The sequence below is a fragment of the Pecten maximus genome, chromosome 5 (genome assembly GCF_902652985.1).
Source record: "Pecten maximus chromosome 5, xPecMax1.1, whole genome shotgun sequence".
Lineage (NCBI taxonomy): Eukaryota > Metazoa > Mollusca > Bivalvia > Pectinida > Pectinidae > Pecten > Pecten maximus.
Genome location: NC_047019.1, coordinates 11935458 through 11954347, shown reverse-complemented (window position 1 = coordinate 11954347; position 18890 = coordinate 11935458). Strand labels below are relative to the sequence as shown.

Genomic DNA, 18890 nt, shown 5'->3' with positions numbered 1-18890 from the left:
TATCAGATGATTGCTTCATGTTGAGGGTTTAACTTTTTCGAAAAATTTACAAAAATGTCGAGCCATAACTACAGATATGATATTATCGCAACACTAATCTTGATCGTACATTTTCTCCAAAACAGTTTTTGCTATGGTGCCTTGAAGTGTGGCCGTGGGTATGTAAATGGTGTATGTTTACAAAAGAGATGTGAGCATGGCGCGTGCCCATAATTTGTCTAGCACGTGTATGTTAATCGGCTGATGTGGTGGAGCAAACCCTTCCAGAGCGATGCTATCTGTACTGACGAACATTCAGACAGAAGAAGCTAAAAAATGTCAATTTAAGTGAAGATTATAGAGTTAATTATGTATTTGTACTAAAAACTCCCTGTAGTTCAGTGCAAGTATTTATGTATAATGTAGTTTAACGCCTTTTGTCCAGCTCTTGGACCTTTTGTAATAAATGACAGTCATTGGTAATACAGCATACGTTTTAATGTGTATGATCTATCTGGTTTTATCCTTTGTTGATTTCTGTCAGAACATATTATAGGGATTTAAGGGGCTCAGGGCCTTGTCCTCAATACAATGGATGTATTTAAGGACCAATGACATATATTAGATATATAAAGGGATTTAAAGGGTCGAGGGTCATGCTTTAAATGTATAGGGGCCGTTGATGACTTAAATTATGTAAAAGAGCCTATTACATTCTTCATCCAGGAGCATCTTATTAAGAGGGGTCAAGGTCATGGTTAATGATATGTTTGCCATATTTTAATTAGTAGAATGCGATTAAAAATTAAAAAAAAAAAAACTTTTTTGAAGATTACTCGGCACATGTTTATTGGGAGTTGTTTCAAGAACATTAAAACTTGAATTTCATAGAATTGTTTACAAATCAGCTTGATATATGCTTTACTGATGACTATCAAAACAGAACCTGCATCTCTCTGATCAAATGGATCAGCTGTTTCCAAGGTTAAGGAGAAAAGCATGTGGGGGAAACTGACAGTGCTGAATGCAGGAGCCTAGCTTGTGGATGTCCATATCTTGTGTCTGTGGTAGTGACAAATACCGTAGATATAAAGATACGTCACTGTACAGTCTATACCTAGCTTGTGGATGTCCATATCTTGTGTCTGTGGTAGTGACAAATACCGTAGATAAAGATACGTCACTGTACAGTCTGAGGAGGGTTTATCAATTAACCTTTAAACAGTGGTACAGTGTAATATATCCGTGTATGAACAGAACATGTATAATCACTCAAAGAAAGGCAATTATATTAAAGGAATGACCTTCAAGTGACCTTTAAAGATGTAATTTCTTTAAGATATGACTTTCAAATGATCTTTCCCGAGATGCAATTGCTTCTAAGGTAGGACCTTCAAGGGACCTTTACCAAGATGAAATAACTAATAAGTTCAGACTTTCAGGTGATCTTTACCCAGATGCAATTGCCTCTATGAAAGAACATTCAAATAATCTTTACCAAGATGAAATAAATTCTAAGATAGTACCTTCAAGTGACCTTTACCAAGATGAAATTGCTTCTAAGGTAGAACCTTCAAGTGACCTTTGTAGAGATTAATTAAATTCTAAGATAGGACCTTCAAGAAATCTTTACCAAGATAAAATTGCTTCTAAGATAGGACCTTCAAGTGACCTTTGCAGAGATGAAATAAATTCTAAGGTAGGACCTTCAATTGTCTACCTTTTCCAAGATGAAATAACTTTTAGTTCAGACTTTCATGTGATCTTTACTCAGATGCAATTGCTTCTATGAAAGAACATTCAAATAATCTTTACGAGATGAAATAAATTCTAAGGTAGGACATTTAAGTGACCTTTGTAGAGATGAAATTCTTCTAAGATAGGACAATCAGGTGACATTTGCTCAGATGTAATTAGGCAGAAGATAGGACCATCAAATCACCATCTGATGTATATAATGCTTTTAAGCGTAAACCTCTTTATGGCCTCCCTCAGAGATGTTTTTACCTGTGTAATTTGCTTTGAAGGATACCATGATGCTGTATTGATACTTTTTGCAAATTGAAGAACGTTACAGGATGAATGTCATTACCAGTCTGTTAATGATTTCTGTAGAAACAATACAAGATGTTGTGAAGAAACGTTCACCACCCAAGTGTACAAATAAAAAGGAGACCAGTTTATGATGTTCGGCTACAATTGAAACAGATAAAGCACAGACGTTCTTGTCTTTTTTAATATGTTAAATGGGATAAAGGCACAGACTTCTTACATTTATGTTTCAGTGACTGAACAATTAGGTGTGTGCCTATGAATCTTCGCTATATTATAGTGCCATGTGACAGTTTAAAAAACTAGCCATCGGCTGATAATGTAGGATTCCACGGAAAACTAAAACATCCTGGCATATGTCTAATGATGTGTTTATTTTGTGTTTTGTTATGTTATGTATTAGCAGTGACTTATAGCTGTACATGCATGTGCATTGCATGTTTTGTTGGTGCCAAGCATATTCAAAGAGAATCAAAGTACACAAGGGTCACCTTCACATGCTGATCACTTGCACTCTCCTGATGTAGGCAGGAGGAATTAGGTACAGGACACACCACTCCCTGATATAGGGAGGAATTAGGTACAGGACACACCACTCCCTGATGTAGAGAGGGACTAGGTACAGGACACACCACTCCCTGATGTAGGGAGGAATTAGGTACAGGACACACCACTCCCTGATGTAGAGAGGGACTAGGTACAGGACACACCACTCCCTGATGTAGGGAGGGACTAGGTACAGGACACACCACTCCCTGATGTAGAGGGACTAGGTACAGGACACACCACTCCCTGATGTAGAGAGGGACTAGGTACAGGACACACCACTCCCTGATGTAGGGAGGGACTAGGTACAGGACACACCACTCCCTGATGTAGGGAGGGACTAGGTACAGGACACACCACTCCCTGATGTAGAGAGGGACTAGGTACGGGACACACCACTCCCTGATGTAGAGAGGGACTAGATACAGGACACACCACTCCCTGATGTAGGGAGGGACTAGGTACAGGACACACCACTCCCTGATGTAGAGAGGGACTAAGTACAGGACACACCACTCCCTGATGTAGAGGGACTAGGTACAGGACACACCACTCCCTGATGTAGAGAGGGACTAGGTACAGGACACACCACTCCCTGATGTAGGGAGGGACTAGGTACAGGACACACCACTCCCTGATGTAGAGAGGGACTAGGTACAGGACACACCACTCCCTGGTGTAGAGGGACTAGGTACAGGACACACCACTCCCTGATGTAGAGAGGGACTAGGTACAGGACACACCACTCCCTGATGTAGAGAGGGACTAGGTACAGGACACACCACTACCTGATGTAGAGAGGGACTAGGTACAGGACACACCACTCCCTGATGTAGAGAGGGACTAGGTACAGGACACACCACTCCCTGATGTAGAGAGGGACTAGGTATAGGACACACCACTACCTGATGTAGAGAGACTAGGTACAGGACACACCACTCCCTGATGTAGGAAGGGACTAGGTACAGGACACACCACTACCTGATGTAGAGGGACTAGGTACAGGACACACCACTCCCTGATGTAGAGAGGAACTAGGTACAGGACACACCACTCCCTGATGTAGGGAGGGACTAGGTACAGGACACACCACTCCCTGATGTAGGCAGGAGGAATTAGGTACAGGACACACCACTCCCTGATGTAGAGAGGGACTAGGTACAGGACACACCACTCCCTGATGTAGAGAGGGACTAGGTACAGGACACACCACTACCTGATGTAGAGAGGGACTAGGTACAGGACACACCACTCCCTGATGTAGGGAGGGACTAGGTACAGGACACACCACTCCCTGATGTAGAGAGGGACTAGGTACAGGACACACCACTCCCTGATGTAGGGAGGGACTAGGTACAGGACACACCACTCCCTGATGTAGAGAGGGACTAGGTACAGGACACACCACTCCCTGATGTAGAGAGGGACTAGGTACAGGACACACCACTCCCTGATGTAGAGAGGGACTAGATACAGGACACACCACTCCCTGATGTAGAGAGGGACTAGGTACAGGACACACCACTCCCTGATGTAGGGAGGGACTAGGTACAGGACACACCACTCCCTGATGTAGAGGGACTAGGTACAGGACACACCACTCCCTGATGTAGGGAGGGACTAGGTACAGCTAGGACACACCACTCCCTGATGTAGGGAGGGACTAGGTACAGGACACACCACTCCCTGATGTAGGGAGGGACTAGATACAGGACACACCACTCCCTGATGTAGAGAGGGACTAGATACAGGACACACCACTCCCTGATGTAGGGAGGGATTAGATACAGGACACACCACTCCCTGATGTAGAGAGAGACCTAGGTACAGGACACACCACTCCCTGATGTAGAGGGACTAGGTACAGGACACACCACTCCCTGATGTAGAGGGACTAGGTACAGGACACACCACTCCCTGATGTAGAGAGGGACTAGGTACAGGACACACCACTCCCTGATGTAGAGGGACTAGGTACAGGACACACCACTCCCTGATGTAGAGAGGGACTAGGTACAGGACACACCACTCCCTGATGTAGAGAGGGACTAGGTACAGGACACACCACTCCCTGATGTAGAGAGGGACTAGGTACAGGACACACCACTCCCTGATGTAGGGAGGGACTAGGTACAGGACACACCACTCCCTGATGTAGAGAGGGATTAGATACAGGACACACCACTCCCTGATGTAGGGAGGGACTAAGTACAGGACACACCACTCCCTGATGTAGGGAGGGACTAGGTACAGGACACACCACTCCCTGATGTAGAGAGGGACTAGGTACAGGACACACCACTCCCTGATGTAGAGGGACTAAATACAGGACACACCACTCCCTGATGTAGAGAGGGACTAGATACAGGACACACCACTCCCTGATGTAGGGAGGGACTAGGTACAGGACACACCACTCCCTGATGTAGAGAGGGACTAGATACAGGACACACCACTCCCTGATGTAGAGGGACTAGATACAGGACACACCACTCCCTGATGTAGAGAGGGACTAGGTACAGGAAACACCACTCCCTGATGTAGAGGGACTAGGTACAGCTAGGACACACCACTCCCTGATGTAGGGAGGGACTAGGTACAGGACACACCACTCCCTGATGTAGAGAGGGACTAGGTACAGCTAGGACACACCACTCCCTGATGTAGAGAGGGACTAGGTACAGGACACACCACTCCCTGATGTAGAGAGGGACTAGGTACAGGAACTAAGTACAGGACACACCACTCATTTTCATTTTCCTTTAAGGTGAGGTTTGCACCTAAATACATTGGTAAGGTATAATCACATCATATACACCTGAAATTTTAGGGTGTGTGGTAGTAAATTTTGGTTTTCCCAGCAGTGTTGGCTGTTACACAAATGAAGCCCTGCATTACCCTCTTTGCTCTCACCAACATGTGCAGTGGTAGTAGGCATAGTCTGGCACTGTTTCAACTGTACTAGGTAAATATATAAACAATAACAATCCCAATATACTTTCTGGGTTAGGGCGTAGATACATGAAGCTGGTGAGGTCTGTGATACCAGTTATGAATTTGTGCCCTAGATATTTGCTGTTGGTGGTGAGGTACCCCTGTGTGTTTCATTTCAACATACCTTAACTCTCAGGTCAAAGTTCAGCATCAGCCCTTTCTTGCCCTAGAAATTTATAGTTGGTTTTAAGATACAATGTCTGTTTCATTTCAGAATACCACACAATGACCTTGACTCTCAGGTCAAAGTTCAGTAACAGCCCATTCTTGCCCTGAGATATTTGTAGTTGGTTTTGAGATACCCCTGTGGTTTTTCATTGCAAAATATCACACATTGACCTTGACATTCAAAGTTCTCTCACAAAAATGTGTATTTTTAGCATTATTTCAATATATCTATAACTATATACTGATTTTGAATGGTAATATGAAATAAATGGTAGATAAAACTACACTAAAAGTAAAAAATAAACAGCTAAGTTTATTTTACATTTCAAGATATTAACTTGATAAATTTAAGCAAAAACATTCATTCAAATAGACAGATATAAATATTCTTGCAAAGTATTGTACTTCTGTAACCTGCGTGTTACATGTAATGTAATTTAGAGCTGCATTGTAATGTAAATCAGTATTGCTGAACAATTTGGAGATTTTTGAAAATTGCTTTTAACTGTGAATTTATTTTTGTACCTCCAAACTATAAGTTTAACATTATTCTTAAAGGAAACATTCTAATACACAGTGAGGTTGTCCTTTCATCTCTAACCAGAACTGATTTAAGATACATAGTTTATTAAGTTTTTAGGGCTACAAATTTTGCATAACAATAAATGAAAAATGAATTATCTATATATGTATATATTATTTTGACCCTCGTATAGTGTACACAAATATGTTTTATAATAAATTATCACATGTTGATACCAGTAGGTAATGTAATGATTTGTTTTTATTCGTATGAAAATATTTTAGTAATTATTTAACGTTAAATCTGAAGTATTAGTTTACTGAAATGGGTTTGTATAGTTACCTTGTTAATGAGAACACTAATGACTTTTGAATATTATACCTAAAATTACCTTAACTGAAAAAAATAAATTGTGCATTGATCCTTGAAGTCAACAGAGCTCTTTTGTACTAGAAACCATAGTGAGAAAATTGTCACGTATTTCACTGTTTACGATAATATCAAGTTTAAGTGTTATGTAACTGGTGAGCAGCAAATTTATTTTATTTCTCCTCTATTAAAAAAAACGCAATACAGAGCACATGCACATTCTGATATATTTCCAAAATTTTATTCAAGAAATTTCAGCATTGATAATTAATATTTAACCTTGTGATCTAATCTTGACTTTAACATATGTCAAGATGTTACGATTCGTGCAAAATTGTGTTTGCGCATGCTCTTTCGAATAACCTTTATTGGCAGAGGACAAAATCATTTCTGAATTCGCATTAAAGGAATGACAAAATGTATTGTAATGGAAATATGATTGGATATGTAATCGCGAACCTATCTCGTCACAGGTTTCAGTATAGTATCGCATACTTTAAGATACTCATTTTCCCGTGTGAACCTGATTCTCATTTACATATATATACATTTGTATATTTGATATCGACTGGTATGTGAATCGGACAGGATGAAATGCTATACTGGAGCAATGTATCTGATATACGCGTGTGATCTAGGTATACACGGGCGACAACAGACATGAGACAATGGGCACGCGACAGTTACAAGCTATTGTCTCTACAGCCTATTGTTGCACACACGTCCGAGATCTCCCTGAATGACAACCCTTCAGAACTGACTATCATAATTTAAATGAAGCATTGCATTGTTTTTTGCCGATCTGTAACTTAAGACATTTCTGGTGCAACATTCTGGTGTGAATTTACCCTTCCCTTCCAAAAAAAGTTGACAATATTTCAGGTTACAAAATAAATATGTCAAATTTGTAATTTGTAATTATGTATTTGATGTTTTTATACACCTGATGTTCATTCATACTTCTGAACATGAAACATATAATGTTCTATATCTTCATTAATGTATTGGGTTAGGTAACAACCCTGTAAAACAGGTGGTACCAAAGATGTCATAGTTATTGATGTGCACTCGGGACCAAATAATTATTGCTAATTAAGTGATTGTTCTGAATATGGTATAATGTACCGACCTCTGGAGAACCAAATGACCTCTACCTAGTTTTTTCCGTGATCTGACATATTTTGTATCCATATCAATGTCTTCTCTTGTCAAATCAAATGATAAAAAATATGGTACCAAATATTATTTAGACCTAGATCTATTCTTGCATTTTGACTTTTGGAAATAAAATTATCAGGGTAATAACCTCGTTAGTATTACCCTTTAACCTTTGACCTGTTACAGCTGACCCCACCTTTACTGCCCTTCATTGGCTTCTTTATAGCCTTCTTCATTGTAGTGTTCAAATTACTAATGCCCAACATTGTGTAGTAAAAGAAATGATAAATAGAACCTCACAATCAGATAGCTAGAATTTTGATGATGTTAATATTCATTTTTTCATTTCATGCTTTGAAATTTTAACAATTTAATGCTACAAATATATATTTTAATTGGTTAACTATTAACGAGTCTCTCTATGCTTTTGATTATATATATAAAACTTTATCAAGTTAAACTTGATAATCACTTATGGATTTATCTTCATTTGATTTCCGTCAAATCTGCTTGGTTAAATTACCGATTCCTAAGTAAAGTGTGTAATGAACGTCTAAAAATAGAGTTACATCCCCGGATGATAAACAGAAAAGCATGGTTATGTTTATCAAATGCAGAGAAAATTCACTGCAAATTCATGTGGTTGTTGACTCTGTAAGTCGTTGATAATGTTGTGATTTTGCCCAACCCTTTTATTTGCCTTTGCTGCATTTACCTGATCAACATTGGAATCTGATGCATGATTGCGATCACCAGTCCGCCATTCTCCAAAACAAACCAGTGTGCACATGTATTTACAGTACATATTGAGTGTGGAGCACTGGATTAGAGATTCTCCATAATTAGTTGGTATTTTCCCGGTTTTAATTGCAATTTTTTCAAAATTTATATGTTATGTGAAAATAGAGAGATATTTCATTAACTTTCACCAAGTCTTTAATTGAAGGATTGAAAAGAAATCTACGTTCACCTTAAAACTGTGAACATCCGTGTTAGCAGATAAACCTTCACCTAGACTTTGAAGGATTGCAGTGAGATATCTCTCTTAAATATTCACCGTAAGACTTTGATGATCAGCACTATAATTTATACCTTCATCTAGACCTTGAAGGATTGAAATGAGAGCTATGTCGGACTTAAATTCACCCTGAATTGAAGGAATGAAATGAAATCTCCCTCAATATTCACGTTAAGACTTTTGCGGACTGAAATCAACGCTTTATACCTTCATCTTGACATTGAAGGATTAATGAGATCTCCCTAATATTCATCTGAACACTTTGACGAAATGAAATCAGTGCCGTATACCTTCATCTAACCATTGAAAGATTGAAATAAGATGACGGACCTATATTCAGCCTGAATTTGAGGATTGAAATGATATCTACCTTCACCTGAACACTTGAAATGAACATTACACACACCTAGACAAGATCTGGCTCCGAAGTCTGAGGCCACTGGTGAGAACAGATATTCGTCTTGGTCCAAAATGGACCCTTCTCTACAGGGTGACTATAATTCGAGATAGTTAGTCGGTAATTAGTAGGCTATTTTAACAAATGTAAAACCTTCACAACTGGCTAATTAAAGGTATACATGATGGCCAGGAGACGAGTATAACAGGAGTTTGTCAGGGTGTGGTAATTAAGTACCTTACAATCTTCGTGTAGATTTTGGATTAGCTAAAAAAAACTCTCGGCAGGCACTGATGTATGGCCGATCTTCTATATATAATCACTTACACTAAACAGTTTACGAGATATTTTTACTAATAACCCAGGTAGTGTACTTAACTTCAAGACTGGAAGTGCACAGTAGTTAGACATGAAACATGCATATACAAAACCCTGAATACTACAAGTAATGCATTGTGCTTAATGACTGACTTCAACTCAACTTCACAAGTGTAATGATTTCTTGATGAATCTCTTCGACTGATTCATATTGGATGTTTGTAGTATTTTTAGACTTTAGAAACTGTACAATATACACAAATACCGTATTTATCTGCAAATAAGCCTCTAGTCATGCCCACGAATAAGTATTGGTGTGCAGTATAATCAATATACTTGCATATCAACATTCTTTTTGAAGAGGATACGTATCGTATCGCAGTACAATTTTGACATATCGGTACACTCGGGGTCACTCAATACAATTTTGACATATCGGTACACTTGGGGTCACTCAATACAATTTTGACATATCGGTACACTCGGGGTCACTCGATCAGGAATCTTTGTATGTTTCCATAAACTGCTGGAGCTAGAGTGCATAGTAATCAGTAATCAGTTGATGTTTTTCCGTCATTCTACTGAATGATTTCACCGTGCTTCCATGAAGATATTCAGTATACAAGTTTCTGCTCATTCTATATGGTAAGTTATTACATATGAGGGGAGGGGGCTTGTTTGAGGATCAATATGGTACTGAACTTTTACATTAGAGGAGTGGGCCTATTTTAGGATAAATATGGTACTAAACCTTGACATATGGGGAGGGGCTTTTTTGAGGATAAATATGGTACTTAACTTTCACACTAGAGGAGGGGGCTTATTTGAGGATAGATATGGTAATTATAAACCTTTACACGCGGAGAGAGGGCTTATTTTAGGATAACTTTGGCTTTTTCTAAACCTTTACACTTTGGGAGGAGCTATTTTTAGGATAAAAATGGTAAGTAGAACAGTTTATTGTGGGTCAGTGTTGTAGGTGGTTTTTGTGATATATATTGGTTGTACTGTATGTTTTTTGTTATACAGTAAAATGCCCTGTGTATAAACAATGATCAATGGGACTTTTAGCTCAAAGAAATCAACAAATATGATCTGCAATATATAGTCCAGCAAATTATACTCTTTAGTCTGAAAACCTTATATACTACAAGGAATAAAGAGCTTTTTGAAGAATACTTTCAGTCTTCACCCATGCTGAATGTACCTGTCAGAAAATGAACCGTTGAATCTTTAGAGAGAAATATTTGGCATGGCTTCTTGTCATGATAAAATAATTATGAGCTAGAAAGTCAACCATTTAATGGAGAAACCTCTAATTACAGTTTTTAATGATATTTTTTGGGGTATGTCGATTTCTCTACTTGAGAATCTGCCGAAAAGAAATATTTTCACACGAATATAATTGATCATTGGAGATGCTATTACATCTTGGAATGGTAAGGTAGAAAGCATTATATTAGGCTTAAATTGTGCAAGAGTTTCCTTAGATCTTTCCTCACAAGAGGAGCGTGAAATGTTGTAAAATTGTTTGTTAAACAAAGTGGAATATTGGTGGTGCTTGTGTGAAGTGTATAGATCTAATGGCTGTCTACTCGTGTATCTCCACACAACACCGTTGTTGAAGATGCACTTTGTTACGAGAGTGTATTTCTGAAGAGCTCCTTTGAAAATGGCTCTGGAAATAAATGGTTTTTCGTGAAGACAGATTATAAGTGATATATATGAAGGCTTGTTAAAGTTTAAGAAACAAAAGTTTTTGTTATAAAATGCTAGAATTCTGATAAGGAAGGAAGTATTAAGTTCGTAAGAGATAAATTCATGCACCTTCAAATAATTTCTGATTTTCAATTTAACTGATTACATATAAACAATATATAAAAGTGATTTTAACAGTAAAATTTCTATAAAAGCAAACTTGATCTGTATGTTGTAACAAGTATTGAGTTAATTGGTAAGATATGTTCTCTTTCAAATAATTTCCCTCCCAGTTTAACTGATTTTAAAACAAAATATAAAAGTGATTTCAACAATAAAACTTCTATAAAAGTAAACATTATGTGTATTTAATGTATGAAAAGCACATTACATCAGCTCTTTTTTTGGCATTACTTTTTAGTTTTACCTCAGACTTAAATGTTGTATAACATTTATGAATTTTAAGCCTCCATTACATTTACCTCCCTTAAATGTTGTATTACATTTATAAATAGTCCAAACATCCATTACTTTTACCTCCCTTTATATGTCTCCTAAACCATGATTACTATGTTTTCTAAATTGCCATTATTTTTACCTCCCTCATTATTTCACATCTGTAACAAGCCATTATGTTTACCTCCCTCATAACTTCACATCTTCCAAACCACCATTAACTTTTATTCTGTCTCCTTTCTCCTAAAGTCCTTTTTCCTGAAGTCCTTCCTGCTGCGATATAAGTTTCTGTATTACAAGATAAGTTTCCTAATTGATATCCGTTACTTTTACTTCCCTATTGTGATAATCATATTTATTACAAATATTATTATTCTTTTAAACTGCCATTGCTATTACCTCCCTTGTGTGATTAGTGTCTGTATAACAGGTATGGAAGGCCATTCCTTTTAAACCCCCCCCATGTGATAGTTATCTGTAATTAAATATTATCTCCCCTGTGGCATTATGTGTCACTTAAACTGCTATTCCTTTTACCTCCCTTGCATAGTATTCAAGAATGTTTTTACAATAAGCCTGATGAGGATGTTTTATATTTTGGGTCCATGGTTGCTAACAAGGAAGCAGATGATCAGGTTAGAATAGACACCGGATACCATCATATTAGAGCCGAGTATTGTTACCTGATAACGAACCAATCTGACAGCCCATCTATTCCGGTGCTGTAATACACACTACTACACAACATATGATGCAAATACAATCTAATCACGGAATTCGTAGATGCGGGAATTTAAAAAAGCAAGTACATTTTAGATGTCATTAAGTCTCTGCAGTACGTGTTAGTTTTCCTGCCTGCAAGATGAATTTGTGGGTTTAAGTTGTTTCTGTCTTCAATTTCTGGGTCCAAATTGTCTTTCAATTTTTTTTTTTTTTTTTTTGTTGAACAGTTTTTTTACCATCAATTTAGGGTCATGATGGCACTCTCAGTCTCGATGATGTCATGATGATGTGAATGGGCGTTGTTTCTGTTGTCATGGTTGGTAGTGGATGTTTATTATCAACTGCGACATCATTTTCTTCAACATCCCCAGCTTAAGGAAATTCCTTAACTTAAAATTTCCCATATATTATTGAATTAAAATTTAAGCAGGAAGTCTCAGAAGTTAAGGGACTTCCCTGTACTTATTTAGTTTTAATTCTAAATGTCTTCTGTTACAGTGTTATTTTGAGTGAAGGAAGATCCTTAATTGATGGAACTTTGATGAACTGATGCCTCAAGTTAGGAGCATAAACATAGTCATTGAGTTCAATAGGTCAAATATTTGTATCAGAAGACTTTTGATCTCTCAGACACTAGTTAATGTACAATTATGCCATTAATTAATTACTGGCATGATTTGGAAGGTAGCTTTCAGGCAATCCAAATATTAATATAATTAGGTCAAACTTCCCTGAGTGAACTGATCAGAGGGTCCGTGTTTTCACCTCCAAATGCTTTACTATACTTTTGTCACCTGAACCTGGATTAAGCGACCACCTGTCTTATGTGACCTTAATTATTACCTCTCTTGGAGGGTCGCATGTGACAGATTTTACTGTATGGCCGGATTAAAAACTTATATAAATGCAGGTCCATGAAGGCTTACACTCAGGGACACCCTGTGTCAGAAAGGGTTGTTCAATGTACAAGCTTGCCTGAATAATTCCATTCCATGCAAACAAATAGCCTATTTGACACAGGTATATATTTATATACCTAGGCAATGTAACTAGTAACTTCACAGCTTTCAACTTTATCTTGATGCAGTTCCATACAATAGTGCTACATTCAGCACTTTTATTCTGGGTCAAAGCAAGCATCCTATTCTCGAGCTTACTGCCATTTTACACAAATATCTGAAGAGAATGGGAATGAGTGCGGATATAGATTTCCTTTCCTCCCATGGCTAGGCCAGTTTGAGACTATAATCTGTCTTCAGTTTAACCCCCGACTTGTTATATTACCAGGGGTAGCTGTATAACCAACCTGATTACACAACTCTGCTGCTCTACTTAGGGATGAAAGTCTTAATGATGTGCCCCATTCCCCTACATTATACAAAATAAATCTATAAAAAGAACCTTACACCGGTAATTAATTGGTGTTTCAGGAAGTTTGTTAAACAATCACTGATATTTTCAGTACGATGTTTTCTTAGCTTCATATGTTTATCATTAAAAACCCAGTATTTTCCACATCAGTTCATCGGTTTATCATTTACAGAGATCGTAAGGATAAGTTTGATTAATTAATTATACTCAAATATACATGTAGTATTAAATATCATTAGATGATAAAGAAAAAACATATCTTACCTGTGTGTTGGGGGATCCCCAACCGCTGATCCTCCCTAATTAATGGTGTGTACTAATTAGACAATGCTAATTACAAGTAGCTATAAGATAGTGATGAGGCTCCCCTCCACAGTTTTCCAGCATCTGTAGCTAGTGACCCTGTGGTAGCAGCCTACCGGCAGAACAGGGGATGTTTATATGTTTGGTTGTGTAGCACCTGAGCTATCAGAGCTTTCCTCAGTTCTTCTCTATCAGTTTTGTATCTTTACAAAGTACAGGCCTGGAACTAATATGTGGTAGACAAAATACAACGAGAATTAGCCTACATGATTATACACTCCAGTCTTAACTCTAAAGCAGGAAAATATAAGTATATGATTCCTTTGTTGCATGTGGAATATCATACAATTTGGTACATTTCTCCACATAAGTGTCGGCATCCTTTCATAGGTAGCAATTGGAAATTACTTTTTGATTTTCCTAAAAGAAATTGAATATTTCCAATTGAAATCTATAAAATGTTCATCTACATAGGATATCCATTTAAAACTGGATCAGAATACATTTCTACATGCATATATATATATATATATATATAACAGTCTTTTCTGGCAACAAAGCACTAGATATAATTGTATGATCGTCTTCAAAAACTCGTATGACAGTTTCAAAGGCAGGTTTCATTTTTTTTTTCTTTTTCTTTTTCAGTGGATTTTTTTTTTTTTGTCATTTCTCATGACTTGTTACATAATATGGACAATAAAACTTGGGCATTGTTTTAGAATTAATTGTCTTGTGTCGTGTGAAAGACATCTGTAAGATGATAGCATGTCTGTGTATTCCCAGGCCTGTTGTGTTACAATAGGCCGAAGGATCAAAAGATTCACAACTCCAAACAATAGCCAGGTCAAGTTACACATATCTACTGTACAGAGACGCATCCATGGACTGAGTGTGGCTGACACACGGTAGTGATAGCCTCCTGCTATATAAAATGTTATCTTCTCAGTATAATTAATGAACATAAGTTTGTTCCAGAAATTGAGCTTGAGTTATTAGTTATTTTTTTATTAAAACAATCTGTTTTTATGTGCCATTGTTTTTCTAAGATGAACTAAGCCCCCCTAGGTTAGAAACAATGAAGTTTATCTGTAAAAATCATCAACTGTAGCCATGTTTGGCAAATAAATTTTGGCCAGGACTCTTTTGTATAGGTTTTGTTTAATGCTTTCAAACAGTCTTTCTCAAGACTGTATTTCATTGGCTGCTTTGCTGTGGAAGGCCTATCAGCTTTGGAGAAATTTTGTCCAATCAGATTCTTTGCTGTTGAAACACTGGTGATGATATACAGTAATGTAAATTTTTCGTTAACAATCTTGTTCCGATTGATAGATATTGTTCACAGAATGTTTTACCAAGTCGTTGACGTCATCTCGGAATTTTATCATTGTTCTATAGCCGAGTTGCTACAATATTCAGAAACAATTAGTTGCTAAGACTGAAACAAATACGGGTACGTACCAAGATTTTGCGATACAGACAAACTGCGCAGTATGTATTGTACATCATTCCAATGAAATAATTAAAGAAAAGTTCATTTAAATATGTGCTGGAGTTAATTAACCCATTTGACACTAAATGAAAGCTGCCCTTTTGTTTTCCATTTTTTCCCCTCCCCCCATATATTTGTAAAAAGTTCTTGTATTGAAATCCTTTCGTGTACACGATTAATATCATATTGTGTATATTTTATGCCCGCTGCTCATCCTATTCTGAATCAATGACAGCGAGTATGTATCTTTAGCAGATAGATCCTTGACAAAAAGTTTCGATTCACCATCTAATAACAGTTCTATACCTGATAACTTCACTGGTGGTCATTGTCATGGGTAAACGGTCAAAGGTGACCTTTAAATTGACCCAATCTGAATGAGCCACATTATTTTTTTTTTAATCCTCAACAGATCTAATATATTTTGTTTCACAGTATCATAATAACAACTTCTACACCTGATTATTCTGGTGGTTTTCAGTGAAGGTTAAGGGTTAAAGGTCAAATGTAACACCATGTGCCCTGTTAGTTCCCTGTCATTGTAAATTGATTACTTGCAGAATTGTAAAAACTCATAAGATTCATGGTTCTTGTTCTCTCAACCCTTTAATACCACCAAGTTTGGATATTTTTAGTCCCCTGCCATTTGAAAAACAGGGGGAATATAGGTTTACCCTCCGTCTGTCTGTCTGTCTGGCCGTCTGTCTGTCCGTCCGTCTGTCTGTCTGTCAGTCACGCAATAGTTGTCCGGACAACTCCTTCTAAAGTACTACTTCGATTTTAATGAAAATTGGTATGCATGATCAGTATATTATGTAGTTGTGCATCCCACATTTTTTTTCTTCGAAAAACCAATTTTCAAAATGGCCGTCGACTTCTCATTGGTTGAGATTTGTCCGGACAACTCTTCCTAAAGTACTACTCCGATTTTAACGAAACTTGGTATACATGATCAGTATAACATGTAGTTGTGCATCCCACATTTTTTTTCTCCGAAAAACCAATTTTCAAAATGGCCGCCGACTTTTCATTGGTTGAGGCTTGTCAGGACAACTCCTCCTAAAGTACTACTTCGATTTTAACGAAACTTGGTATACATGATCAGTATAACATGTAGTTGTGCATCCCAATTTTTCTTTTCGAAAAAAAAAAAAAAAAATCAAAATGGCCGCCGGCTTCTCATTGGTTGAGGCGTGTCCGGACAATCCTAAAGCACTACTCCGATTTAAACAAAACTTGGTATACGTGATCAGTATAACACGTAGTTTAAAAAATGGGAAATAAATAGTTGCACTCCTGGGTCAGACAGGGGACTTTGTATTGCTGTTGCAATACTATCCATCCTTGTTTTGTTTGGTAGTGGTGTATGAGGATGATTAATGCTGTCTGGTACATTTATTCTTCATATGACACTAGTATATACCCTGTCTGGTACCTCTTTTGTTTATATGAGGGTGGTAGATATGAGGATGGTAGACACCCTGTCTGGTGCCTCTGTAGTGTATGACGGTGGTAGATACCCTGTCTGGTACCTCTGTAGTATATAAGTGGTAGATACCCTGTCTGGTACCTCTGTAGTATATAAGTGGTTGATACCCTGTCTGGTACCTCTGTAGTGTATAAGGGTGGTAGATATCCTGCCTGGTACCTCTGTGGTATATGAGGGTGGTAGATACCCTGTCTTGTACCTCTGTAGTATATGAGGGTGGTAGATACCCTGTCTGGTACCTCTGTAGTGTATAAGGGTGGTAGATACCCTGTCTGGTACCTCTGTAGTGTATAAGGCTGGTAGATACCCTGTCTGGTACCTCTGTAGTGTATGAGGGTGGTAGATACCCTGTCTGGTACCTCTGTAGTATATAAGGGTGGTAGATATCCTGTCTGGTACCTCTGTAGTATATAAGTGGTTGATACCCTGTCTGGTACCTCTGTAGTGTAAAAGGGTGTTAGATACCCTGTCTGGTACCTCTGTAGTATATAAGTGGTTGATACCCTGTCTGGTACCTCTGTAGTGTAAAAGGGTGGTAGATATCCTGTCTGGTACCTCTGTGGTATATGAGGGTGGTAGATATCCTGTCTGGTATCTCTGTAGTATATAAGTGTTAGATACCCTGTCTGGTACCTCTGTAGTGTATAAGGGTGGTAGATATCCTGTCTGGTACCTCTGTGGTATATGAGGGTGGTAGATACCCTGTCTGGTACCTCTGTAGTATATGAGGGTGGTAGATACCCTGTCTGGTACCTCTGTAGTGTATAAGGGTGGTAGATACCCTGTCTGGTACCTCTGTAGTGTATAAGGCTGGTAGATACCCTGTCTGGTAACTCTGTAATATATAAGGGTGGTAGATATCCTGTCTGGTACCTCTGTAGTGTATGAGGGTGGAAGATACCCTGTCTGGTACCTCTGTAGTGTATGAGGGTGGTAGATATCCTGTCTGGTACCTCTGTAGTGTATAAGGGTGGTAGATATCCTGCCTGGTACCTCTGTGGTATATGAGGGTGGTAGATATCCTGCCTGGTACCTCTGTAGTGTATGAGGGTGGTAGATAACCTGTCTGGTACCTCTGTAGTGTATGAGGGTGGTAGATACCCTGCCTGGTACCTCTGTAGTGTATGAGGGTGGTAGATACCCTGTCTGGTACCTCTGAAGTGTATAAGGGTGTTATATACCCTGTCTGGTACCTCTGTAGTGTATTAGGGTGGTAGATAACCCTGTCTGGTACCTCTGTAGTGTAGGAGGGTGGTAGATACCCTGTCTGGTACCTCTGTAGTGTATGAGGGTGGTAGATACCCTGTCTGGTACCTCAGTGGTGTATGAGGGTGGTAGATACCCTGTCTGGTACCTCTGTGGTGTATGAGGCCTGTAGATACCTGTCTGGTACCTCTGTAGTACATGAGGGTGGTAGATACCCTGTCTGGTACCTCTGTGGTATATGAGGGTGGTAGATACCCTGTCTGGTACCTCTGTAGTATATGAGGGTGGTAGATACCCTGTCTGGTACCTCTGTAGTGTATGAGGGTGGTAGATACCCTGTCTGGTACCTCTGTAGTGTATAAGGGTGGTAGATACCCTGTCTTGGGCCTGTTGCCTCCTTGATGTCCTGCCAGTTTTTTGGAGATGTAGTAAGAAGCGTAGTAAAACGTAAGTGAGAGATAGTGCCAAGATTTGTTGATGATCTGTTTTGTAGTAAAGCAGTATCAAACACTGGCGTCCATCCAACTGCATCTTCCTCCAACATCAGGCTGTCCTAGTGTAGATCAACCCTTGTTATCTTATCCCTCTCAAAAAGTATGCTGTGATACACATTTTGACATCACAATAACA

The 18890-nt window shown here is 38.5% G+C and overlaps 2 protein-coding genes across 2 annotated transcripts in view; one reads left to right on the top strand and one right to left on the bottom strand.

Moving 5' to 3' along the window:
- LOC117327167 overlaps positions 1–14144 on the bottom strand; it is a 74145-nt gene extending 60001 nt beyond the window's left edge. The window contains exon 1 of the mRNA XM_033884020.1: positions 14035–14144. The gene's annotated coding sequence lies outside the window, so the exon portion shown is untranslated. The remainder of the gene's footprint in view (positions 1–14034) is intronic.
- The window catches only part of LOC117327166 (activating signal cointegrator 1 complex subunit 3-like), a 268184-nt gene that overhangs the window by 208726 nt on the left and 40568 nt on the right, over positions 1–18890 (top strand).